Raw genomic sequence first — 27,791 nt, 5'->3', positions numbered from 1 at the left:
ACAGCCCCTGTGGGGTGTACCTCAGCAGACACATCCAGCAACTGTAAAGTCCACAACAGTACCTCACCAGGAGTATGAAAGAGCTGGAACACATGTAATGTGTTGCATGATTAAACAGAGTGCACACACTGCCATGCTGTCCACCCAGACGCAAGCTGTGCCTGATGTAGAAAGCCATGTCCAAGCTGGAATCAATGCACATGCTGCACCTTGTACAATCTGAATGGCAGGGAGCTATGCACATGAGGGACCTGAACCCCAGCACTGACATACATAGGACAGGCTGCACTGCATTATCCATAACACAGAAGCCACCCCCACGCATGAGTAAACTACCAGTACAGGTTATCCATAGAGTCACTCATTGATTCCCCTCAACAGGAATCCTAATGAGTGGATGGGAGATGGTAGATTTACCCTGGGTATCAATGTTATGTCACAGGTTGACAGAGGCACAGTATACTAAACAAGACATATGCCATGGCAAACTACACTTACAATGTGTTGACGGACAAACACACTCTCCGACTAGCATTAGAAATGGCCTAGGGCACATTGGTAGTGTTTGCCAATGTACACCCATGTTGTGGAATACACTACTGATGTTGGATGAGGCTGTTGTAAGTAGTTCACATCTGAACATAATGCAACATGGTCAGATAGGTTCATAGGTACATAGGTTTATACTAGGCTATCTTCCCTAAGGCAGGTATAAGCCTAGCCCAGAGTTTGTTGGCGTACACCACCCCTTATATGGAAACAGTACTGTGCCCATTATTTTGTCGTGCCTCTCTCCAGCAGTGACACAGTGACGATCCCTGGGGTAAACGTATGACCTCCCATCCACAGGTCAAGATACCTCTTGAACAGAGCCAGCAAGGTGCTCTGCCTCACATGGACCGGGATTGTATTCCACAGCATAGGGAGTCTCGGTGATAACTCCATCCCTCCAACATGTCCAACGTACATCCATGCTAAGGTGTAAGTCACTTGCACTAGTGGTTCAGGTGGATCTGCCGATTCTGAGGTGGAGCATGTCCATTAATTCCTGTTTGGACATGGCCTTGCATGTCAGGCACATGTCACCTCTAAGCAGACGGTATGTGACTGAATAGAGCGGGAGTGTCTTCAATCTGGCAGCATATGACAGATGTTGGGGTTCCTTTATCCTTTTGTTGGGGGACATTCAGGGTCTCTCCAATTGCTGCAGATGTTGGGTGAGATACATCCAGAATAGGGCATTGTACTCGATCACCGGTCTGATAAGTGAAGAGCACAGGGGAACAACGACCCACTAGATCTGGATGTGAATCCCTTCCTGACCAGGTGGGCAATGTAGAAGGTCTTTCTAGCCACTTTAGCAACATGAGTGTCAGAAGAACGGCGACTGTCAACCTGTGTCCCCAGGTCCATGATAACCTCCTCTGTGCTTAGAGGATTGCCACCTATATGGTAGCTTGGGGTTACCTTGCTTTTCCCGAAGGGTATGTCTACACATGTTGTGCACTTTGACTTCAGGCCATGGCTCTGGCACCAGCTATCAGTTTCCGTGAGTCCCTTCTGAAGGATATCTGTGTCTGATGCACTGTCCACTATGGTGCCCAGTGTGCAGTCATCTGCAAACGTTGTAAGCCAAAGTCCTCCCATGTTGGCCTGTACTTCTGAGAAGTACATGACAAACAATAGGGGGGCAAGGACTGAGCCCTGTGTGACACCACTTGTGACCAGCCTGGAGTCTAACATAGTGCCAGCAACTGTAACCCTGTGGGTCCCGTCCTTAAGCCAGTTTGTAACCCATCTTGTGACATATGGGTTTACATTTCAGTTGGTAGGGTTTTCTACAATACCTGAGTGGGGTATTGTGTTGAAAGTGTTTGCAAGGCCAAGGTAGGCTGTATGGACTGCCTTTCCCTCAACAATGGCCTAAGTGACCATTTTGAAGATGTCAACAGAGTACAAACGGCATGATCTGCCCTTGACCAAGCCAAACTGGGGCGGGTACAATGTCTGCATGTCCCCTATATCTTTGTTTATGAGCTCAATTATGATCCTCTCCATAGCTTTGCAGACTAGACTTGTTAAGCTTATGGGGCAGTAATTACCAGGGTCCGTAGAGGCACCGCCTTTGTGCAGATGTGCAAAACTGGACCCTAACCAGGCTGTTGTGCACACTATGGAAATGTAAAGCAGTGATAGGACTAAAGCCCAGGATACTGACCACCACAGTGAAAGTACTGAACCACTACACTATACAGTACTACAGTGTTAGGTCAGTATGAACGGATGTTGACAATTGTGTGCAAAGTATCCCATGCAAAACCTGCAGGCACAGTATACTCCCTGTTGTGTTCACACAAAAAGCATTTGGACAGTAACTACACAACATGGCACAGAACACACAACCATAAACTGGAGGTATTTGTTGAAGGTCACACTCATCCACAAATGTGATGGGCTGCAGAGTTTAACATATGGAAAGCCCACACTGGGCATGCTCACACACTTAGATAAATGAGACAAACATCTTTCACACAACATGCCATGGGAAGGCTGAACTGGGCATGCTCACACACTTAGTCCAAATGTTACTCCTAGCAACTGTGAAAACACACCAGAGTATGCTCATTCCCCTTTCTAGACACTGATCATGTCAGCACCCTATAAGTATATCAGGAGAAAAGGAATCTCCCAGTAATCTGAATAGCGCACTCTGCTAGTGCATCTGTCTGTAGTATCATAACATAGTTAGGTAGGGATTTGAATCCACCAAGTGGCAAGTGTGTGTGAAGGGGGAGTAAATGTGTGTGTAAGTGTGTATGAAAGGAACATCCCTTTTGGCAACTGGGAAAACACACCACAGGATTCTCATTCCACTTTCTAAACTCTGATGATGTCAGCACCCTATAAGTATATCAGGGGAAAGAAAACCTCCCAGTAATGCGAATAGCTCGCTGCGCTAATGCATCCGTCTCTAGTGTCATAACATAGTTAGATAGGGGTTTGAATCCAGCAAGTGTGTGTGAAGGGGGGTTAAGGGTGCATGACTGAAATATCCCTTTTGGCAACTGGGAAAACACACTACAGGATACACATACCCCTTTCTAAATGATATCACAATTATTTTTGGCTTTTGATTACAGACATGCCACGTGTGTTTTGCCCACACAGAATGCCCATGTGTGCGGGTTGTCCCTCACAAGAATGCATGACATTGATTAAACCAGTTATGGCAATGCACACATGATGTATGTGTGTGCCAAATACACATATGTACCTGTGACCTTCAATAGTTACCATGTGTGATGCCTGCCACATGTGAATACATGGTATTTGCACAGGGTAACATTATGACTGTGGTCTTCTGTGCAGGTGCTGCATGTGGGATGTGTATATACAGTGTGAGATGTAGATGCTATCAGCCTAGTAGTGAGGGATACACACCTGGTCTGGGGCATATAGTCTACCTGTTGTTGATGAACAGGTGCTGCATGTTTTCACCTGTTGTGGGAGTGGTAAGACGTTATTCCATAGCAATGCAGTGACCGCATGCTAAGAACCGTTCAGCTAGGGTGTTGTAGCTACAGTAATTCATTAGCATTCAGTAATATGTCAGAATCCCTGGTGAGGGTCTGATGCCAACCAAGGTCAGGGTTCTACCAGCCTGTGTCACTTGCTCAGTGATCCCTTCCATGTTCCCTATCATGTATCCCAGTGAGGGACATCCCACATCAGCTGTGGTGGCATGGACAATGACTGAGTCATATGTGTCCATGCATCTGACTGACCTGTATGCTTGTGTTATGTGGTGGACCACAGTGCCCCATGAGCATATCACTGTGACCTACACCTTGCCCAGCCTGGTGAGCATGTTCTCACTGTACTGGACAATAAAAGTACCTAACACAACTGTGGCAGTAGTGTTGTATAGCTGTACAGACTGTGCTTGTTTGGCACACAGGATTTGTGTGCTATGTGTTATGTGCTGTGTGCAGGCCTAATGTATGCCTGTGTGCCAGCTGCAGAGATGTCTGCCAGTCATGCAGGATGCTATCCTTAGGCTCCACAACTGGCCTGGTGTGTTTCCATGCTTGTATTGCTGTCAGTGTAGGTCCACATCAGATTGGTATTGCTGTCACTGTAGTATTTCATGCCACCCGACAGGTTATGCCAGTACTGGGTTCAGAGTGCTTAGTCCACAGTTTGGCCATGTGTTTCCATCTCATACATGTGTTGTACATCCATGGGTAGGGATAGGGTTGACTGTGTACATGTGGCAGCTGTGACATTACTACATGACACACATATTCCACAACTGTACCATAGAGGTGACTGACAACTGACCTTTGCACATGCTACCATAGTATTGAGATTGCATTGGTGATTAACAGCACATAGGGCCAATGGTGAACAAGATACATAGGTCCATAGGTTCATACAGGGATGTCCGCCCAGGGCATGTATCCACCTAGCCAGAATGTGTGTGGCTTTCAACATGCATTGTAAATCTGTCTTGCTATGCCCTTTTCCAAGGTTAGTATACTGTGCCTCTGTCTCACAGTGACACATAAGTGATACCCAGGGTAACCCTACAATGTCACATCCAGTCATTAATATCACTCTTGAAGATAGTCACTGAGTCACTCTGCCTAACCTCTATTGGGATAATATTCAAGAATGAAGGGAGCCTCTGAGTTATGAATGTGCCCCTCCAGCATGTCCTATGTATATCACTCCTGAGGTTCAAGTCTTTCCAGCATGTATCCTGATGGAATCTGGATATTTTGAGATGCAGCATGGCCATTAAGTGAGGGTTTGACATGGCTTTATATGTCAGGCACAGATTGACTATGAAGAGGCAGTATGCCACTGAGTAGAGCTGCTGTTTCTTTAACCAGTCAGTATGTGGCATCTGTTTGAGCCCTTTGATCCTATTGTCGAGGTACGTATGTGGTCTTTCCAGTTGCTGCAGGTGTCTGGTAAGGTGCATGCCGACAGGTTCATCATAGTCAATTATGGGCATGATGAGGGATGAGTAAAGGGGCACAATGTCCTCCCCTGATCTACATGTGGATCCCATCATGATGATGTGGCCCATATAACATGTTTTCCTAACCACTTTGTCCATGTTGTTGTCAAATGTTAGAATGCTATCAACCTGTGTACCCCAAGGTCCATAATACCTTTGTCTGCACTTAATGGATTAACACATATGTGGTACTTTGTGGTCACTTTGTGTTTGACAAAGGGGATGACTATACGCTTTTTGTCATTCACCTTGAGGCCATGGCTGTGGCACAAGTCGTGTGTTTGCAAGAGGCCCTTTTGGAGGATGCGTGTGTTAGCTGGAGAGTTGATTATGGCGTCAGGTTTGCAGTCACCTGCAACTTGCTCAGCCACAGTACTTCCATGTGGGCCTGTACCTATGATAAATATATAATGAACATGACAGCTCCCAGGGCTGAGCCTTGTGGGACACCACTTGTACCTGGTTGGAGGCTGACATGGCTCCAGCAATTCTAGCCATGTGTGTTCTGCCCTTGAGCCACTGTGCAATATCCATAGTGACATAGGGGTTAATATGTACACTGGTGAGCTTCCCTAGAATGCACAAGTGGGGTATTGTATCAAAGGCTTATGCAAGGTCCAGGTAGGCTGTGTAGACCTCCTTCCCCTTGTCAGTGGCCTTGGTGACTGTTTCAAAGAAATCAAACAGGTTTGAGAGGCAGGATCTGCCATTAACAAAGCCAAACTGTGTATGGTGACATGTCTGTAGATCCACAATATCTATATATGTGAGGTTCGTGATGATCCTTGCCATAGCTTTGCAGACCAAGCTAGTCAGACATATGGGGCGAATAGTGTCCAGGATCCGTGAAGGCACCACCTGAGTGTAGAGGGACCACTGTTGCTGTACGCCACTCTTTGGCCACATATCGTGTAGTAAGGCTGGGATTGAACAGTAGTGTTATGTCTGGGTGTAGCTCTTCTTGTGGTTCATGTAGGACACAGCCTGGGACACTGTCTGGTCCCATTGATGCAGTGTTTATTGCTTTGGGAAGGGCATCTCTTACCTGAGCATCTGTGATGTCAGGGGGGGCAGCACTCTGCCCATGAGACATATTGCCCTTTGGTGGGGGGGGGAGAAGGCAGCAGTGAACCTGTCCACTAGGATGATGGCAATGTCTGTGTGCTTTGTATTTCGTGTGACATCTTGGATTACCTCTGAGCATATCTGGGTAGTACCACCCAGGTTCCTAACATAACCACAGAAAGCCTTGTGATTATCCTCAGTGGCTTGTGGAATCTTCTCTCAAAGATGGCCTTAGACAATCGTTTGGGTGCCTGTAGTTGTCTTCCAATACTCATCAGTGATGCCTTCACATTTTGGGAGTTTGTTGTATCATGTAGTGGCTTCATCCTTCTATTGTATAGTTTGTTTATGGCTGGTGTCCGGCACAGGGCGTCTGCCTTTGGAGAATTGGGTCATGCTTTCATATGTGGTTTCATGATCCATGCATTCCTGAATGTGTCCATAGAATGCCTTTATACAGGTATCTGCAGTCTGGTCCATATTTTCAACAGGCCTGGGGCCTTTGAAGGTTTCCACATCATTTATGAGGGGTGTGAACTTGCTTGACATGAGCTGTTGACTGATGTGCCGCCCTTCAGACTGAGCAAGGTGAGGGTCACATTTAGCTACCTGCCGGGTGATAGAATGTGCCACATAACACAGGCACACAGGTCACTCCACAGCAAGTACAACTATGAGGCAGTCATTGTCCATGCTGGTGCAAACAACCTGAGACGTACCTCCCTGGACCACATGGAAAGAGACACAGAGGAGCTCTTACAGCACCCTCTCAAACTCAGGGCTCCCACAAAGCCTTCATGCTCACACAGAAGAGTAGAGATTTCTCTGCAAACACCATCATACTGGGTGATGTCAGCTACCCAAACATAGACTGTGAACATTACACAAGCCACAATACCCAAGCTCTAGGGTTCCCATACATCAGACATTCTTTAGCTATGGAACAGGTAGTCAACCTTCCCACAAGAGGGGCAGATATACTAGACCTGATCATCACAAACATGAGTACAAAATGCTCACCACTGGAAGTATATCCCTCATTGTTGCAATCAAACCATATACTAATCACACTGGAGTACTGGATCCCCCACATATGCAAACCTCAAACACATCGATGTGTGTGTGGGAAATGCCCCTATTAGCAACTGTGACAGTACAGTACAGGATGCAGATCCCCCTTTTGAAACACTGATGATGTCAGGACTCTATAACTATATTACCTGTATTAAAGTCCTCCAGTAATTCGTATAGCGCGCTCTGCTAATGCGTCTTTCTCGAGTGTCATAACATAGTTAGGTAGGGATTTGAATCCTGCAAAGGGAATGTATGTGTGTTAGTATGAGTGGGGTTTATGTGTGTGCATTATGCTGGGAGGGATAAGTGCCTTTTGCCAACTGGGAGAACACACTACAGGGTGCACATCCCTCCTCCTACAGACAGATGATGTCAGCACCCTCTAAGTACAGCATTAGAAAGGATTTGTCCAACTAATGCAAATAGCACACTCTGTTAATGTGTCTGCTTCTACTGTCATAACACAGTTAGGTATGGGTTTGAATCTTGCAAATGGAAAGTATTTGTTTTACTGTGGGTGGGGTTAGTGTGTGTGCACAATGATGGGGGTGGGATGTGGCTTTTGCCAAATGGGGCTATGCACTGCAGGGTGCACATTACCCTTAACAAGCAGTGATGTTGACAGCACCCTATACAAACAAAACTACAAAAGAGAAGGTGGTGGTACCAATAACACATGTAAGGTAACACTTCTTCAAGTAATGTCCACAAAACGAAGTAGGATAATCAAACAATTCTTTTACTCTATACAAACAACATGACAACAGACAACTGCCAGTACTCAGTATAGTGTTACATGCTACTGTAACACGCACATGTACCAGAATATACCTAGATAGTGTTTTGAAGCCTGAATGTGGCAAGTGTGTGGATGTGGGATGTGTCTGTGTGTGCATTTCCGTATGTGAAACATGTTTGATGTGGCAATCAGGGTACCACAGTACCTGATGCACATTACACCTTTAAACTGATGAGGTTGCCTGCACCCTGTGAGTACAGGTAGAGAAGAGGTAGTCGGTAGAAAACATAGTGCACTTCTCAAATGTGTACCTGTCATGTATCAACAGCTAAACCACACGAAAGGTAGCAAACACCAAACCAAATAACAATCCTTGTTGAGGTCCCAGAAAAACCACAGCTCGAACAGAAGAGTTTAGTTGAAAAGCTTTAATCCACACGAAGAATTAAACAGCAAAGCCTTGGTAAAAACATGAAGATCTTCCCTGGTTAAGCGCTTTCATCTGCAGGGGATGCAGATTTCATCAGAACCATGAACATAGCGCTGATTAACCTTTTATAATTAATTTTGGCGCCAAAATTCAATTAAAAAACTCAAAAACTGTCCCTGACAAAATTAGTTAATTAAAAACTACATAAATAGCTAAAAAATGTTTATATATGTATATATATGTGTAACTACTGTTTAATACTAAAATGGTGTTATAAAGAAATGCTTTAGAAATAATCCATAAGGAAAATAAAAGAAAATAAAATATCTACCTAAATTTATTCCATTAATAAAAATGGTTTGATGCTAATGTGGTCATTTAATCCAGGACTAGTAGTGGCATCACAATACATTTGCCACTTACTTTCTAATAGTCCCAAAAAAACTTTCCAGTTGCCCTCGCAACCTTTAGAGTCAATGTGGGCAATGATACTAAAGAGGAAAGTATGTTCCTGCCCTCTATCTAAAACATGTTTACTGAGGGCATTATTACAATCCTGTTTTTTGATCTTATATAAATGCTCATAAATCCTAGTTTTTAGTTTTCTCTCAGTCTTCCCAATGTAATATGTGTTGCAAACAGTGCATAAAGCAATGTAAACTACCCTAGATGTATTACAATTACTTATCAAATTAACCAGTCTAGTTCTGCTGGTGTTGTTCAACTTTATTATTTTGGTTTCATTGATAAACTTACACTGATTGCACGCCCCACACTTTGTTGTTCTTTTTTTATTAATGTCCCTATCCCTTGCTTTTTTAATAACTTTTTTGCTCTCCAACATGTTTTTAATGTTTATGGATGTCTTGTAAACACATTTTGGGATGGTCCCCACTATTTTCCCTACATCTTCTGATGCAGTTAAAATATTCCAATGTTTAATTAAAATTTCTTTAATGACACTTGTATATGGGCTATACATAATTACACAAATACTATTATTGTTGTAGTTGACTTTCTTATTGCAAATAAAGGGTTTCCCCAGCAAAGGTGGATACCAGCTACTCATGTAGGGTAATAAATAATGGGAATGGCAGGTGAGCGTGTGCATGTGTGTGGGTAGCAGGGTGTGTATAAATGCATGTGTGACAGAACAGATACATATAGCTGAATCTACATAACAGCACATGATGCGCACTCCCATAGTCAATGTTAGCATGTGATGGTGTACAGCTGGTACACTTTGGTAAGTAGTATGGGTGCAGATAACAATTGAGGACATTCATACAGTTACTGCAGCAGGACTGCTGGGATATACACACAATCATAGTGGAACAGTGAAAAGTTACCAACATGTTACTACTTATACACATCTATGTAGTCACCCTGTGCATCAGCAACGTGTTTACCTTTTCCTGCACCAATGTTGTAGTATGCAGGAGGTGGCATAGTGTCATCATATGCACAGGGTGTGGGTTAGGTATGCCCAAGCCAGCCACTGGTAACATCAATTGACATGTGTGTGTATGTGTGTTTGTGAGGGGCAGCAGTACAGGGTGGACCAGTGTTGGTGCAGTGTGTGTGTGTATGTGTTTGCCCTAGGTGTTAGGTTTCTGCATGTGTGTAAGCATGCACACAGTCCCACATAATGGCTGCCATGTACAGGGTTTTGTGGACAGCCACAGACTGCACCTGTCAGGTCATTCAGATCAGTGTCTGTGGGCACGGACACGGTACCTGTGCCTGGCAGGGGTGCTACGGGCCGTATCCGGTACTAACCCAGATTGGGTACTGTCATCGGAAGCAGGGGTGTGTTGACTGGACACGGTTCCCTGTTGGGACTGTCCAGAGCCACGTGCACGTGGTCTCCTGGGGCGTCTTGATGACAGCACAGACCCAGCATTGCTGGGGCTGGTGCTGGCACTTGAGCTGCGTGAGTGGGCCTGTTGTCGTCCGCGGCCACTGCCAGCTGGTGCTGTTGCTGGCATACGGCCACGTCGACGTCACAAATGCACACCATCGCCCTGGCCCATGGACATCTGGTTGTGGAGCAGCTGTTGTATGCCCCCACAACGTCTGTCAACGACATCTGTGAAGTTACAGATAGCATTCGCAATGTCACGCATGCCGTCTGTCATGGCTGTGCGACATGCTCTCAGCTCCCTCAGACCCTGTCTGGTGTACCTTTCCATATGTGCCTGTGCCTGCATAACAGTTCGAAACATAGTGGAGGTTGACATACCTCCTTGGGCACGTCGGCCAGAGGCAGTACGGCCACGGATGCCCCCACGAGAATCCATGGGCGACTGTCTGCGTGGTACCATTGGAGGACCCTGCTCATGGCTGCCTTGTGGGGATGCATGTACCACAGGTACCACATTACCCTGATCTATGCCCACTGCAGACTGTCCATCACCTAGGGACAATGGTGACAAAGGATGTAATGGCAGGATGACTGTGCGCATTGACAGGGTTGACAGCTGTGTACTGTCAATTGGCTGACCAATGGTGGACCCAGACACACCTTCCTGCACCATTACAGACATTTCATCATCATCAGTACCTGGGGCACAAGATTCAGGTTCCCTGCTGCAGGTCACCAGAGCAGCACCAGAACCTACGGGAGGAAAACAGGGAACACAGATTACAGTCTCAACACATATTTGACAGAGATGCACTTCAATACTAATGCACACATTCAGAAATGGACACATGCACTCATGGACACTAACACACATGCACACATGGGCACAGGCACACTCACACATGCACACCCCACAGTAAACACACACATCAGTACTGTGTTACACTACTCTTAATTTTGTTAAACTGGGTATTGCAGGTATTATTAAACACACTCACCAGCATGTATACTACAGAGTTACACTACTCTTATTAGTATTATAAATTGTTTTTCAGGTAATGTTAAACACACTCACCAGCATGTATGGCCTGCCTCGTTGCTAGATGGGAGGGACCTGGAAGTATGAAGAGAGTAATGTCAGTGGGCACAAGTGTGCCATTTGTTTTGCACATGATACAGTACAGTAGTACACTAGTTCCCTTATACACATCAGCTGCTCATAATGTCTGTATCACACATGCACAATTACATATCATGATGACAGATACATACCACATGCACACCTTATGCGTGCATGAAGTAACAGTGTACAGAACAGTCATATGTACATACCAGGAGTTAACTCTAATCTCACCCTTACCTCTCTTCAAACGTCAACTCAAATTGTACTTCCAAAACCACTGGCTTTGTTCTTGTAGTACTCCAGGCTAACGTCCCTCTCCCCACCCTCTCTTTACCTTTAACCCCTCATTGTGCATAAAAACTAGCTTCTACCCTGTTTCTTTCCCCTTGATGTCCTTCTATGCTCTGACCTACTTCTCCCATCCCTCCCACCTCCTCTTGACTGTCTTCCTTCTTTTCCTCACGTCCCTTCTTGACTCCTGCCTCTTCCCTATTATTTTATCTTTCATACTCCTTCTACTTCTCTACCCTTCTGAGCTTTAACTATTATATATATATGGCTTTTGCCTTATTGCATAACCGTTATGTTTTAGGTAGAATTGCTTTGAAACCGACAGTACATTGTGTATGACTTTAAACTGTTTGAGTTCCTTAAATGTATGTTGATTTAATTAACAAGCTGGTGTATATTTCTATTATGTTGGCTGTCTGTATTAACATCTTGTCTGTCTGCCTTTATTATGTTATGTAGCTTTTCTCCCCAGGCCTGTACTGAAAATGGACATATATCCAGCTAGACTATCTTGGTCAACAAATGTAAAAGTAATAACAATAAATAAATATGGCATCTTACCTGCACGCTCGGTGTCTTGCTGCTGTGTGGATCCAACCTCCATCATGATGCATGACTGTTGCTGTTGTTGTTCTGGGGCTGGATCCACAACACTTAGCAGTAGCCCCTCCTGTCTGGTGAGGGGGGGATGTGTGGCCACCCCCCCACCTGTGGCAACCTGTTGCCTGTGGATATCTGCAGCACGCTGGCGGGCATTTCTAATCAAATCACTGCAGTGATGTCTCACCTGCTCATATGTCCTATCATGCATGCCAACATCATTTATCCTGCTAACTAGATTTTGCCACAGTGCAGACCTCTCCTGCTGATTCTGGGTGGTGCGTGAGAACAGGATGGCATAGTCACGCACCAGGCTCTGGTGGATCACTTCATCCTCTGCAGCAGAATATGCGGGGTTCCTTTTGGAGCCATGTTCCCTGGAAAGGTACACAAACAGGTTATCAGCATAGTATCTCAGCAATACATGGTACACATTCTATACAGGGAGTATTGAATTGTACTTATTACTGCTTGGTTGTAACTTGATTAAAGTGTAGCTATCATTCTAAGTCATTTGGACTAAGCACTTGGCCTTCAGACCAGTTGTTTTACATTAGGGAGGTTTGTGGCAAGCATTGTGGTGGCAGGACACATATCTTTTATCCGTTGAAGTTGGGAACTGCTGATTGAGAGCCCAGTGTCCAAGTGTATTAGTTCTGGTATAGGCAGTTGGCCTTCAGGCCAGTTATTTAACATTAACAAGGTTTGTGGTCTGCACTCTTGTGTGACAATAGGCTGTACTCTGCCATTCATAGCTGGGGACATCTGGTTTCAGGTTTATAGTGTCTGCATATTTGAGCTGTATCTTACTGACATTGGTACACCTTGTTTGCTGTAGCAAACACTACATCCAGGCCTCCTGAATCTAGCTTTGTTTATATGCTTGTTATTTGTTAGCTTGTTATTTCACTGGTATGCTACTTCCACATAATACACAGCTTCTCAACACTTCTGTGACTCACTACTGATATCTGCATTGCTTACTGTACATATTTCCATGTTACACATGACAGCAGGTGACTGCTTGTCATTGTTGCATTTACTTAATTGTGACACATTGCACTTAGGTTACCTGGCACTTGCTCACTGAAGCTTTTATATCCATCAGCAGTAGTAGGTAATATCAGTACACCCTCACTCCCCACTGGACCTTGTTTTCAATTATTACGGAATTCACAATAGTATTCTAGCATGTCCAAAGGTCAGTTGTCAGTCTCCTCCCCAGTCCAGCTGGTGAGTGTGGTAATCCAGAGACAATGTTAGAACAGCTGCATGTACACAGAGAACCCCCTCCTCCTAACAACAAATTCAAACTCATGTGAGTGATGCAATCATATACCAAACTGGAGGCTAGGCTCTCTCTACTCAATACTGCCATAACCAGTCAGGTGGAGAAGGAAACCACACTCACTACACTTCCAGTCTCACATAGACCTACCACAACAGCAGAACTAACACATGATCACACATGAACATACTCGTAGGCTCGGACTACAGGTCTGCCTATGCAGCAGAGACCTCCTAAGCAGACACTCAGGCAACCACTACCACAGAAACAAACAAGTGCAACACATATCACACAAAGCCAATGTGCTGAACACTCACAGCCATTAACAGTAAACAACACACCTCATACACCTGTACTAGGTGCCTCTATCATCAGGCACACTGACATCACATTCACCAGGCTTAACGAGGTGAGGGTCACAGTGTGCAGCCTGTCGGGCACTACGACCCGCCACATAACACAAACACTCAAGTAACCCCAAGGCAAGTACAGGTATGACTCAGTAAATGTCCATGCTGGTGTGAATGACCTGACACATACCTCCCTGGACTACATGACATGAGACAGTACGGAGCTCTCTGAGCACGTAGCCCAAGACAGTTTGACCCTGACCTTGAGTAGAATCTTACCCTCACCAAGAACGATGCCACAATATCAAGGCACGATGATCCCTTCCAACAACTGACTGACATACTGGTGTCATTCACAGGTGTGCCAATGCCTGTCATCTTAGGGTGGTATGCTTTGCTAGGGACAGCTTGCACCTGTCACCCCTGGCCTATTGGATTTTGGCGGAGGCTCTTGCTACACCCATAGTGTCTGTATTAGGCAAGGCTCATAAGGCAAACCCACATCCATTTGTATCACAAAGGATGAGGAAGTAAAAGTGATGCTACTCAACACCGGAAGTCTAGACCTCAGGATACACGCACTCAAAACCCTACTTAGCATTATGGACATCGATATCTGTGCAGTAACATAAACCTGTTTCAGGTTTCACAGGAGCACACCAGCACTACCAAGTTATAGCTGTTACCATTCTTGTCGGCCCCAACACTTGAACAAGGGAGGGGAAGTATCAATATTCAACGCAGATTCCCACGCCTCCACATTGGTGGCAAAGTACAACATAGGTGTTAGGCCATTGAGTACAGAAGATGTAGTTGGGGACCTGGGGAAGAAACATGAAAGCAGTCTGTCATTTGTCAACCACATGGCCAACGTGGATTGAAAGTCATGTTATATAGCCCAGCTAATCATGAGGGATTCACATGTATGGCAGGGGAGGTCATTGTGCCTCTTTACTCATCCATCATCAGGCCTATAATTGCGTACAATGCACCTTTTGGGATGTACCTAACCAGACACCTACAGCAACTGGTACAGGACAACAGTACCTCATCAAGAGGATGCAATGGCTCAAACAGATATCATATGCTGCCCAGTTAAAGGAAATCCAGCTGGACTCAGTGGCATACTGCCTGTTCAGAGACAATCTGTGCATGCCATATACAGCCATGTCCTACCCAGCAGTAATGAACATGCTGCACCTCAGGAAATCAGAGTCCCATACAGCCACATGCTCAGGAGACCTGAACCTCAGCACTGACATAAATGGATATGCTGGAGGGGCATATTCCTAACCAAGAGGCTCCCTTCACTCTGTAATGAACTCACACTACAGGTTAGGCAGAGTCCCTCATTGACTCTCCTCCATAGGAATCTGGATGAGTGGATGGAGCTCATAGATGTACCCCAGGTATCACTTCTATGTCACTGTTAGACAGAGGCACAGTATACTAACGTCGGACAAGGGCATAGCAGCATAACTTGTAATTGGGTGGCGAAAGACAAACACATTCTACTAGGCTTATCAATGCCCTAGGGCAAATAGCCTAGTATGAACCTATGAACCTGTGTGTACTGCTATAGTACTTCTGCCATATGTTGCATGTGTGTGTGTTGTGGGGGATGCACAGGTAATGGCCAGATATTTCTGCACAGGCGACATGTCTGAAACACTCTGGGTGTTCATCCCTACATACTGGATGTGTGTTGCCATCCAACCCTGTGATGTGGACACACATTACTCAGCCTGGATATACATATCCCGACAACACCACAAGCACAGTACACTACCTTGCTATGTATGCATGTAATTACACAGTTATTCAATAGTTATGACTGTGATGCTATCCATGCAGCCCATTGGACCAGTGGAAGCCACAACACACACTGCTGGCCCCTTTGCATATGCTTGCTACAGACATCCCACATACTGCATGTACTCTGCACACACATATCTAACCCAGAACATCTGCACACCACTTATTAATCCTGTCCAGAGGACTACAGATACAGGCACATTGTATAACAATAGCAGGAGGCTACTGCAGCACAGGGCAGATTCACATGAGGGCAAGGCATCTGTGGTCATCAGTGTTAAGATGCTTCACATTCACCAAATGCACAGATATTGGCAACATTGTTGCAGACAGTTTAGGTGCAGGTACCCCCCCCCATTCTCCTACACATGCGGTATTAGTTATCACAGATGACTGTAACCTCCCTATCCTCTCACATGTCCATGTGAGGGCCACCCTCAACATTGCAGAACACATAGCATCACTGTTATGAAATGGTATCCCTGGATGTGTGCTACGTTCACCCCTGGAGGACATAGCACCACATGACAGTCTGGTATTAATCCCTGGCCATACTACAGGATATGTACCTGAACAGTGCCATACATACACAGTGGTCCCACACCAATGAGGAGTAACCTCTACTGACCCTGGTAACTACTGCATCATATGCACAACTGGCCTTGTGTTCTAAGCTATGGACGTTGTAAGTATGGGCAACATGTACAGCAATATTACATATGTATATATTTTAGGACTATGTACACACAACCTATCTCATGGACATACCTATAGATAGTGAACTATGATACATTTGGAGGTGTCACAGTAAACACAGTATTAACCTGCTACTTTGCATTACCTGTGTTTGTGGCAGCTGTTGCTGTGTCAGTGGTGCTGCTTGCTGCTTGCTGCTTGCTGTTTGCTGCTGCTGCTGCTGGTTTTGCTGCTGGCAGTCTGTATATTTTCTTATTTCTCTCTCTGTCTCTCTCTCTCTCTTTCTCATTAGGTTTGTGCAATGACTGTATTGCATGTGTGGAGTGTGGGTACTGAATGCTTTTGTAGGTATCTGCATAGGCCCATGTGATGGCCTCTGCACCAATTGTAAGGCAGCATTGGCTAATTGCATACAGCCAGTTGTGTACTGATTGCATGTCTCACTGTGATTTCAGGACAGTGCTATAAAAAGGTATGTGAGATAGGCGTTGCCCTTTCAGATTGTAAGGGTGTGGACCATGCTGGTATGCTGTTGGAAAATGTTCTGTGAGTGTGAAGGTTAGTACATCTCTCATGCTTCATGCTGTGTTGTGAATTCAGGTTGCTGCATTTCTCCCACCTGTTCCCTGTAGTGAGTGTGTATGCATACTGACGCCTACGACTATATTTCATATGTATTGCTATATATACATATATATACATATGTGTACATATACATACTTTCATATATGTACATTAGCTGACAATATTGGGTACAAGCTAACAATTTGCAGGGATGTTTCTGTTAACACACACTAGTATGGGAATCCAGTAATTGGGACAGTGAAAGTCTGTCTGACATGCTTTGGGTAGTACACATACTATATTGCCTTTATCTTCATTCCTACTATTACATGTTCCACTTATTTAGCACTATATTCCTGTATGAGAGTCATGTCTTGCTGGTAGGTCATACAGACTAGTGTTACAATGGTCTTGTGGTAGGGCCTACTAGTATGCTTGTATTTTGCTTTCAAATTGAGTACAGGGCCTATCAATCAAAGTGCTGGAGGCACCTTCCAGCAGTAAAGGGGTTAGTAGGTCTCACAGGAGTCAGGCTGTGTTGCAGATTCTGGCTGCTGCATTTATCTTCACTGTTTCCTGTAGTGAGTGTGTATGGATACTGACACCTACAACTATATTTCATATGTATTAATGTATATTTATATGTATGTATGTGTACATATACATACCTTCATATATGTACATTACCTTACATTATTATGTACAAGCTGACAATTAGCAGGGCTGTTTCTGTTAACACTGAACTAGTGTGGGAATCCAGTAATTCAGCCATTAAAACTCTACCTGAAATGCTTTGGGTAGTACATCTCCTATATTGCCTTTATATTAATCCCTACTATTACATGTTATATTTATTTTAGCACTATGTTTGCCTATGGCAGTCATGGCTTAGTGGTAGGTCATACAGACTAATGTTACCAAGGTCCTGGGTTTGAGACTGGCAGTGGGAATTTATTTTTCTTTTTAAACCTTCAAAAAGAGTACAGGAACTGTCAATCAAAGTGCTGAAGCCACCTTTAAGCAGTTAAAAGGGTTAGTGGGTCTCAGAGGGGTAAGGCTGTGTTGCAGATTCTGGCTGCTGCATTTATCTTCACTGTTTCCTGTAGTGAGTGTGTATGGATACTGACACCTACGACTATATTTCATATGTATTACTATATATTTATATATATGTATGTGTACATATACATACCTTCTTATGTGTACATTACCTTACATTATTATGTACAAGCTAACAATTAGCAGGGCTGTTTCTGTTAACACTGAACTAGTGTGGGAATCCAGTAATTCAGCCATTAACACTCTACCTGAAATGCTTTGGGTAGTACACCTCCTATATTGCCTTTATATTGATTCCTACTATTACATGTTATATTTATTTTAGCAGTATGTTCTTGTATGGCAGTCATGGCTTAGTGGTAGGTTATACAGACTAATGTTACCAAGGTCCTGGGTTCGAGACTGGCAATGGGAATTTATTTTTCTTTCCAGGTTTTCAGAATGAGTACAGGACCTGTCAATCAAAGTGCCATAAAGGCACTTTTAAGCACTTAAAACCAGGTCTGCGCTCATTTGCGCGGAGCTCACGCATGCGCACTGGCGGTGAGCTCCGCTAACACCCGCGCACACCTGCACTATTTTCTTTGAAAGAAAAGAAAAAGGGGTGACAGGAAAGTGGTGAAAAAGGGGTCACAAAGAGGGTAAGACAGTAGGGAAACAAGCGTGGGATTTGCAGGAAGGATGTGGGTAAGGCCCATAGATGCCCATGTCTTTAGCAGCAACAGCTGTGTATTTCTATGTATTTTGGTGGGACATTTGAAACCTTCCACCCCTGAGAGAGGTGTCAGGACAACATTAATATTTGTTGTAAAGCCAATTGTAATTAACAGTTTCAATGTCCAGCGGACATGTGTACGACATGGACAGCTATGTATGGGGCGTAATCTTTTTGTGGGTACAGAGTGCCCTTTTTTTTTTTTTTTCAGGTGAGAGTGGTATGTCAGGTGAAGGAAGTCGGTATAGCTGGGGAGGTAGGCTGGGTAGGTTAACAGACAAGACGCATACAGGGGTGGTGTATGACACAAGTGGGGAGGTTACACAATTGAGGGGGATGGAGGTTGGGATATCCAAGGCTCATGAGCCCACAGATGGCAACAGTGGAACTGATATCCCCACCCATAGGCAGTTGCCACTGTTCCTTCACAGCCCAGGACGGGGCTGTGCTGGGGGCTGTGCAGGCGGGACAACGGCCGTGGCCGTAAGCTGTGCCACCCGAGCCTCGAGCTGGCGTAGGGGCCCAAGAACAGAGTCTTGGATCTCCCTTCGCACCACAGACTGGACACCTTGGAGGGTGAGTGGACATACTCCTCCGGCCATGCTTGCAGAGGGGGGACGGGCCCCATCCCTTGCAGCGCTTCCACCTGAAGGTGGCACAGGGCCACTGGAGGAGGGTCCAGCCTGGGTACTAGTGCCAGGTGCAGTCGCCAGCTGAGGTGGGAGAGGTGGGTCCGCTGGGACCTGCCTTCCCAAGCATTCTAGGTTTGTGGGTATGTTATGTTAGTTTGGGTTAGTGGCATATTATTCCATTCCAATTAGTTGTAACAGCATGCATTGGTATTCCCATTAAACAAACACCCAGATATTAACACCATTGAACAACGGGCATATCAATATCACATGCATTATTTGAACGGAAATACACAATCAAACAACATGCAGGGTTGATTAATGGCAACAGGCCATCAGGTTTGCAGGTATGAACAGGGCACATGCACAAACATACATGCATATATTTGTGAACAGGACAAATGTCCATTGTTAATGAAATGTTCACATACCAATATTTAGTGAGTGTTTTAATTTCCAATTATAGGGTGGGGTGGAGAAAGAAAATGATGACACATTCATAAGTTACACATTGATATACATTTGTAATAGGTACACAATTAACTTGAGGCTGATGTTTCAAAATGATTTTTATTTGACTGTCATGCTAGACCTGTTACAGTTACATCACTATCCTAGTTATTTTGAATTTGATCAGATACATCATCCTGCTACACTTCGATGACAGGACAGGGGACAACTATGGCTGTTTAGTTTGTCAGACAATCATTCATTCTATCTGCAAATTGTTTACTGTCATCACCATATACAGATTTTGGCTTAAACATTCAAGATTCATTCACACTGAAATCAGTTTGGGATGTTAATTTGTAATTCCCACATGCATTTAGTTCTGTGGAGACACACTCAGGCTTATATATTCGGGGGTTATTACTACTTTATTTATTGATACATGACCCTTTCTGTCACTCTCACACATCCTGCAATTTCACAGTTCAGGTTGGTACTTCTAGGCTTTGTTCACATATTAGACCTGTGGTGATTCAAACACTTTCCAGCAGCCTCACTTCTGTCATGATTCAGCATTTCAACAGGGGATAAATCTCACATGTGATTACCTCAGATTCTGAAGCTGTACTCTTGAGACTACTGCAGGTTATACTATATTTAATTAATGGTTGGACATCTGTATTACAGCACTATTTATTTCTATCAATTATATTTCCAGTTACACTTGCATACTGCTGAACTTGTTGCAGCCATACCTGCAGACTTTTTGCACATTATATTTCTTTTGATCAATACAGTGCAGTGTTCTGATACGTGCTACACTATAATATTTATTTACAAGTACTATGTGGGGTTACTAACCTGCATGGTGGCGCAGCTGCACCAGCCTGCGGTCATGCGCCCTTCGGATCGCAGAGCGGACACCTGCAGCTGTAATACAAAACAAGTAATATTGGAATACACATCTCCATGGTATCAGCTAGTTTAATTCCTTACATACATAAGTAAAATGTAACTTACTCGGTAGTGGGGCGTTGGGCGTATCCCGGGCCTCCTGGATCCATTGGGTCAACTGGTCTTGCTTATGCCACTTCAGGTCCGCATGGTGGTGATGGACCTGCTCACCAGTGCGTGGAATGCCAGTAGCACTGGTCAGATCATGAGCCAACTGGTCCCATGCCTCCGCCCTGTACGCTCCCCATGAGACCTGGCCCTGCATGAGTTGGGCCTCATGATGGTGAACTAGGAGCCAGACCATGTATCTGGACTCCTCAACGCCCCACTGCTGTGCTCGAAAGCAACGTCCCTCCCCTACTCAACTCATTCTGCCTGCAGGTCTGTTCTTCAATCGGTTCTGCTGTGTATTCCCGCCTATGAGGCTTATATATGCCGATTTTCCCCGCACATTTCTATGATTGGCCATTTTGGAATTGTATCTACTTCACAGAAACTGCTTTATCATGCTCCATTCTGGATTATATCCTATATGTATGCTATTTCTGCATTTCTAAGTACTGCTGTCATGGCTTAGTGGTTTAGTACCTTGACTCTAATGCGTGGTATCCTGGGTTCGAATCTGACCACTGATTTTTAATTTTCAAGACTGTCTAGACATGAATTGAGGACCTGTCAATCAAACATGCCAAAAGCACTTTTAAGCACTTAAAACCAGGTCTGCGCTGCTTGCTGAGCTAACGCATGCGCACTGGCAGTTAGATTGTGGGAGCGGCGCGCAAACGGTGTGCGCTGGGATAAACCTTAATTGGCTGGTGACATACATGTTAAGCTGAGCACAGCTAGTTGCACACAGTTTGAGCCTGTTAAACCAGTGCTTAGCTACGGGCAAGTAATTTGCAGCTTTTTAAACACTACTCAGCTACAAGCACTCTGTCTCACTGCAGCTTAGCTATCTGTACATTTCTAAATATTTTTATTATTGTGTTACTTCAAAATATATGCTCCATTTCATTCCATTTTACAAAAGGGTATACTTTTACATTTGTACAATACTGTCAGGGGCCTTTTGAGTGCTTATTTACAAAAAAAAAAGGTTGTTGTGTGGGCTCGAACCCTGCCTGCCTACTCTTAAGCTGGCAACTCTACCGCTAAGCTATTTCTTCTTGGTTTACTTTGCATATTTAGTTTTCATATCCTTCTCCACTGCCTGCTAACTGCAATTGCACTAGTAGCACACCAGCACCTGCACACAGTAGCACACATTTACGGGGTTTAAAAAAATAAAACAGTTTTTATTTTCATTTTATAGCCTCTGTTCACTTTGTACACTGATGGTCTGTGGGGGAATGTGTTGTGTAGTGTGTTTATTTACATTTCCATGGCCTCTCTCGTGGCTGTTTACTTTCAGCCATTCTACACTTCCGGGGGCGTGTCCGCATGCAGGGCTTAGCCTACGGACACTCCCCCTACTCTCTTACACGGACCGTGTAAGAGTTACAGTGTGATTCAGCATGCCTCATGCACCTCATGCATATGCATGACATGCTGACATCACACCGTTTAACTGCAGCCTCCGTGTAAGAGTTATAACTCTTACATGGAGGCTTCCTGAATCTGGCCCATTGTAAAATCACATATGTTTGTGCCAGCTGACAATTCATTGTATGAAGATAAAAATAAGCAAGTAAAGAAATATATACATACACATGTACATCAATACTTACATACAAACATAAATAAAAAAATTTTAATTTTCAAAAGTGACAGATAAAAAATTTAGTTATCTTACTTGCTCAAACAACATGACTACCAAGAAGTTTGCATTCATACCAAATAAATGTGATTCTGTAACTGTATGTTTTAAAACTATTTATATTGCACATAACTTAGAAATTAGTGGATTCTTTCTGAGCATGAAATCAGTAAGCCCATAACATGCATGCTAATAACAACTAAGGTGATTAGAAGATTCCCAAAGAGCAGTAATACAGAAATATAAATAGATATTGTGAAGACACACTGAAATTAAACAATCTGAATGACATTTCTAGGCTACACTCTGTATTTTTATTCAGTCAATAGAGCAAAGGTAATTATAATCATTACACCACAGCTTTCTTTTTGCTAGTATTTTTTTTCTTTTTGCATCTTTTTTTTTTTAGCTCACTGCAGCTGAAATCTGCAGCTCCCAGGGCCTCAGGGCCTTACCTTATTCACCAAGTTTGTTTAAACCACAGTAGAGATTTAAACATTTGGAACAGCTTCATACAGCTGCCGATGGTGCATTTCTACCATACTCTACTCCTTGTGCATCCACTAAGACATTTAATGGGGGATTAGCAATGGTGTAAGTGCTTGACAGACCATCATTTTCTCAGGGGGGAAATGCTGGTAATACTACCCCACCCACAGGCAGCAAAGCATGGTTGTTTTTCTGGTCTTCACCAACTCTGAATACACACACCGCCCTCCTCCCCTTGCAGGATGGGCCACACCCACACTCCCTGCCTGTGCTATCAAGTACCCAAGCAGATATTCAAACTCTGATCTCCTAAGCAATAATCCAGGCTTTATTCCTATATGCCACTGCTTCAGGCTACTAGCAAATTCTTAGACAGTATAGCACATATTACTAAGGCTGCATTGTAGATGTTATATCAAATCAGTTCATTAGTAATGTTCAGTTTTTCTTCTAGTAGCATCTCACAGCCATACCATAATATACATTTTATTTAGCTGTGCTATACTACGTATAATAACAAATATGAAAAATATAATTCTCATGAGATTTCTGTAACAGAAATGTCTTATCCAATGGTCATTTCTCAAAAATGATGTATAGCGAATACAATATCTATCATCCTGACACGCTTTTCCATTATATTGCATTATATTTCAGCTCATGATGGAGAGAGAATAAAATAAGCCTGTTTATTGTCTTTTAAGTTCATCTAACCTAGATTCCCTCCATTCCTACCTTCCCCAACCCTTTCTCTTCTACAATTATGCCATATTCAGTTCTTTTGTGGCTTCACTCTTTACAGCCCATTCTAGTACTCCATTCCAAGGCTCACAACCCTCTCAATGATGGCATACTTCCAGAGATATAGAAAATAGTTTGAACTTGCAAATTGATGCCTTTTCTCACTTTTTTATCTGATATCCTTCTGTTTAATTTACATTTATCCAAAAATGACTGTAGTTCTCCTTTAAATGCAGGTCCTCTGTAACCACATGAGGAGTCTCACCCCATACTTGAACAGTAATTTACAAAAGTAATACATCTGGAAGTAAAATGTATATTTGAATTCAAATATTATGGGTCTTACAAACTCCATTTGCCATTATTAGTGGAGGCCAGTGCGAAAAGCTACTACATACAATCAAGATTTATGTAGACATGGTTACATAAACACATTTTGAGCATACAACAAATCATATGGAGACAGAAAATCTTTCAGCAATAGAATGTATTAAGTTTACAAGAGCTAAATACTGTGAACAAAGATATTTGGTGGCTACCTTTTTACTCACTTTTTCAGCCTTTGCAAACACCTTCTAGCCTCTTCCATCCCCCACTACTGCAACTAACTTACAGATACATCTGAAATTACCATTGAAGAATACTGGACATATTGCCTACCCATGTAGTATAACACTAATCACTTTCTTTCTTCATGACATTGGTCTTCCAACCACAATGCTCTCTTTTATACTTTTCAGTCGTACAGCATTCTAGATCCTCATTATCTATCTCATTGCAAATCACTTATATTTTCCTGATAGATAATTGTTCAAAATTAATTCATAAGCCTTGGAAATTCCAGGTAGACCACATATAGCAAAAGATTTTTAAGTAAAATATACAGAAAACAAATGTTTTTTGAGGAGGTAGCAACAGCTCCACCTCTCTCTCATGTGGTCACTGCACGCTTGCACCCTTAATAGTAAGTCGCATGTCAGACCATCTCAAATTACCTTACAATAAATGGAATTATTAGTTATGTATGATAGCAATGCATCCTATTATTACGTGTCTATACATTATATTTGCAAAGAGTGTGCTGTACAGCACTAAATACTGAAGTTAGCAAAAGGGTGTAGGACCATGTAACTATAAGTTGCAGTAGTCCTGTATTTAATTAATGGTGAACTGGTTTCCTGGGAATTCTGACTGGATGAAATAACTGTTTTTTTTTTTTTTCTGAGAGTCACCATTAAAACAGTTGAAAAGATGGGCAAAGACAGTTGATTAGATTTATTCTAAACCCAGATAAGGTTTACCTGAGAGTTTGTGCTGGTCAGGAATATTTGGTTGGTACTGTCAGGAATATCTGGCAGCTGAAGTCTTGGAAATTCTTAAATTCTGGGAAAGCAACCAAACTTTCTTATGGGATTCTCTACATTAATTTTGTTACCACGGCTGCTAAGCTAATAAGTCTGTCAATCCTTTTTCCTACTTAATCCCGACACTAAATACATTGTCTTCCAGGCCAGTGGCTCTTCTGCAATAGCCTGACAAATGCTGAAGATAACTGTGAGAGAAGCTTCCAGAATACTGAGAGCATTTCTAAGTCTCTGGGAAGTAGCCTACCCAATCCCTTATCATCTTACATCTGAAACCTGTTTTTTTTTCTGCACTTCCTGCCATCCCAACCTTTCTATGCTTTCTTCTTTTTTAATTTCTCCAAATCATTTGCGTTTCTAGTACCATGACAGGAATGGACCCCATTCCTAAGTCAAAGTATAATTAAAGATCATGAAATGAGTGTTGTTTTAATCTTTGTTGTCCGTCAGAAGTGCTCTTCGCAGCACCCGCAATGTGCCCAGTAATGACTCCTTCTGCAATTCATAGGGCAAACACATATATTGGTAACATATCTAAATACGATTGTAGATTCTTTTTTATAAGACCCATTGCTCCTACTACTATTGGGACTGCCTGGGTATCTTTCTTCCACATTCCTCTCATTTCTGCCTGCAAATTCTGATATTGTATGACTTTGTGTCTCCCTGTATGCAAGGCACTATAGTCATTCGGTGTGATGATTTCAATGATCAATGGTACTTTTGTCTTCTTTTCCTGGACCACTATATCCAGTTTTCTATCATTTATCTTTTGAACTGTTGGCGATAGGCAATCTCATGTGATGTAAACTTCATCATTTTCTATGATGCTTTGTGGTTCATGTTCCAGTATTTTTCAGCCACTTCAGTACCATAATGTTTGCACTATCCCCCAGTGCAGCAATCTTGCCACATTATTATGCCTTTCAGCATACATTTCTTCTGCCATTAGTATGTCATATCCAGCAACGAGGTGTGTGACTGTTTCCAATTCGGTTTTACAAAACCTACATTTGTCTGTTTCTCCCACATGTTCAATGGATTTTGTAAACCAACGTGTATGCAACCCACTATCTTGGGCTGCCAATATTAACCTTTCATCCCGTGGTTTGAATTTGCCTCTCCTTTACCATTTCTGTGTTTGTTTCTGATCAACATGAGGTTCTTCCAGAAGTTTTGTATACTTGCAACTATATTTATGAATTTTCCACATTTCTTGTCTTCTCATCTGGTCCTTCAACTTATATTTTTTTCTTTTGCTTTTTGGCACATTCAGTTGCTGCCTTATTTTTATCTACTTCAGGTTTGATGTCCATTCCTGCTTGATGCCAATATGCTTCTGTTAGATTAAGCAGAGACGTCATCTTAGATTTATTCTCCTTATGTATCAAAACTTTCACTATGTTTGGGTCATGTGACAGATATATGTGGAGTCCCACGATTGCAGATCTATACATGTAATCAATTTTAAGGAGTTCTATCCCTCCTTCAGAATGGGGAATATATAATGTTGGTATGCACTGATTTTTGTAAATGACCTAGCCACTGGGCATGCACAAGCCAGTGCATTTCTTTATGGCAGTCCCAAGCCCAGATAAATGGGGAGGGTTGCATCAGGAAGGGCATCCGGTGTAAAATTTTGCCAAATCATACATGCAGACAACAGTACAGAAATACATGCCGGATCGGTCAAGGCCCGGGTTAACCACGACCACCACCAGTACTGTTGGCCAACAGGGTGCTGGCAGAAATTGGGCTACTGTTGGCCAAAGGAGGAGAAGAGGGGGAAGGCATGCCCGAAGGCAGGTAAAGGCTAGGACTGTGATAGTGAGGGTCAGAACTTTGAATGTTGGCAGTATGACTGGTATATGGAGAGAGCTAGCTGATATGATGCACCGAAGGAAGGTTGGTATATTGTGTGCGCAAGAGACCAGATGGAAGGGGAGCAAGGCTAGGTGTATCAGAGGCAGCTTCAAATTGTTTTATCATGGTGTGGATGGGAGGAGAAATGGCGTAGGTATTATCCTGAAGGAACAGTATGCTAAGAGTGTTTTGGAGGTGAAAAGATTGTCAGATAAAATTATGTTTATGAAGCTGGAAATTGATGGTGTAATGATGAATTTTGTTAGTGCATATGCTCCACAAGTTGGGTATGCAATGGATGAGAAAGAAAACATTTGGAGTGAGTTGGATGAAGTGGTGATGACTGTACCCAAGGGTGAGAGACTGGTGATTGGAGCAAATTTCAATGGGCATGTTGGTGAAGGGAACAGAGGGGATGAGGAAGTGATGGGTAGGTATGGTGTTAAGCAAAGGAATGCAGAAGGTCAGATGGTAGTGGATTTTGTGAAAAGGATGGACATGGCTGTGATGAATAAGTATTTTAACAAGAGGAAGGAGCATAGAGTGACATACAAGAGTGGAGGAAGATGCAGACAGGTGGATTATATCTTATGTAGAAGGGACAGTCTGAAGGAGATTGGAGACTGTAAAGTGGTGGCAGAGGAAAGTGTAGTTAGGCAGCATAGGATGGTGGTTTGTAGGATGATAGTGGTGATCAAGAAGAGGAGGAGGAGTGTGAGGGCAGCACCAAAGATCAAATGGTGGAAATTGAAAAAGGGTAATTGTGAGGTGATGTTCAGGTAAGAGATAAGGTGGGCACTGGGTGGCAGTGAAGAGTTACCAAATAGCTGGGCAACTACAGCA

This window comes from Protopterus annectens, chromosome 12.part0, assembly GCF_019279795.1.
Source record: "Protopterus annectens isolate FY-2018-M chromosome 12.part0, PAN1.0, whole genome shotgun sequence".
NCBI lineage: Eukaryota > Metazoa > Chordata > Ceratodontiformes > Protopteridae > Protopterus > Protopterus annectens.
This window is presented reverse-complemented; position numbering follows the sequence as displayed.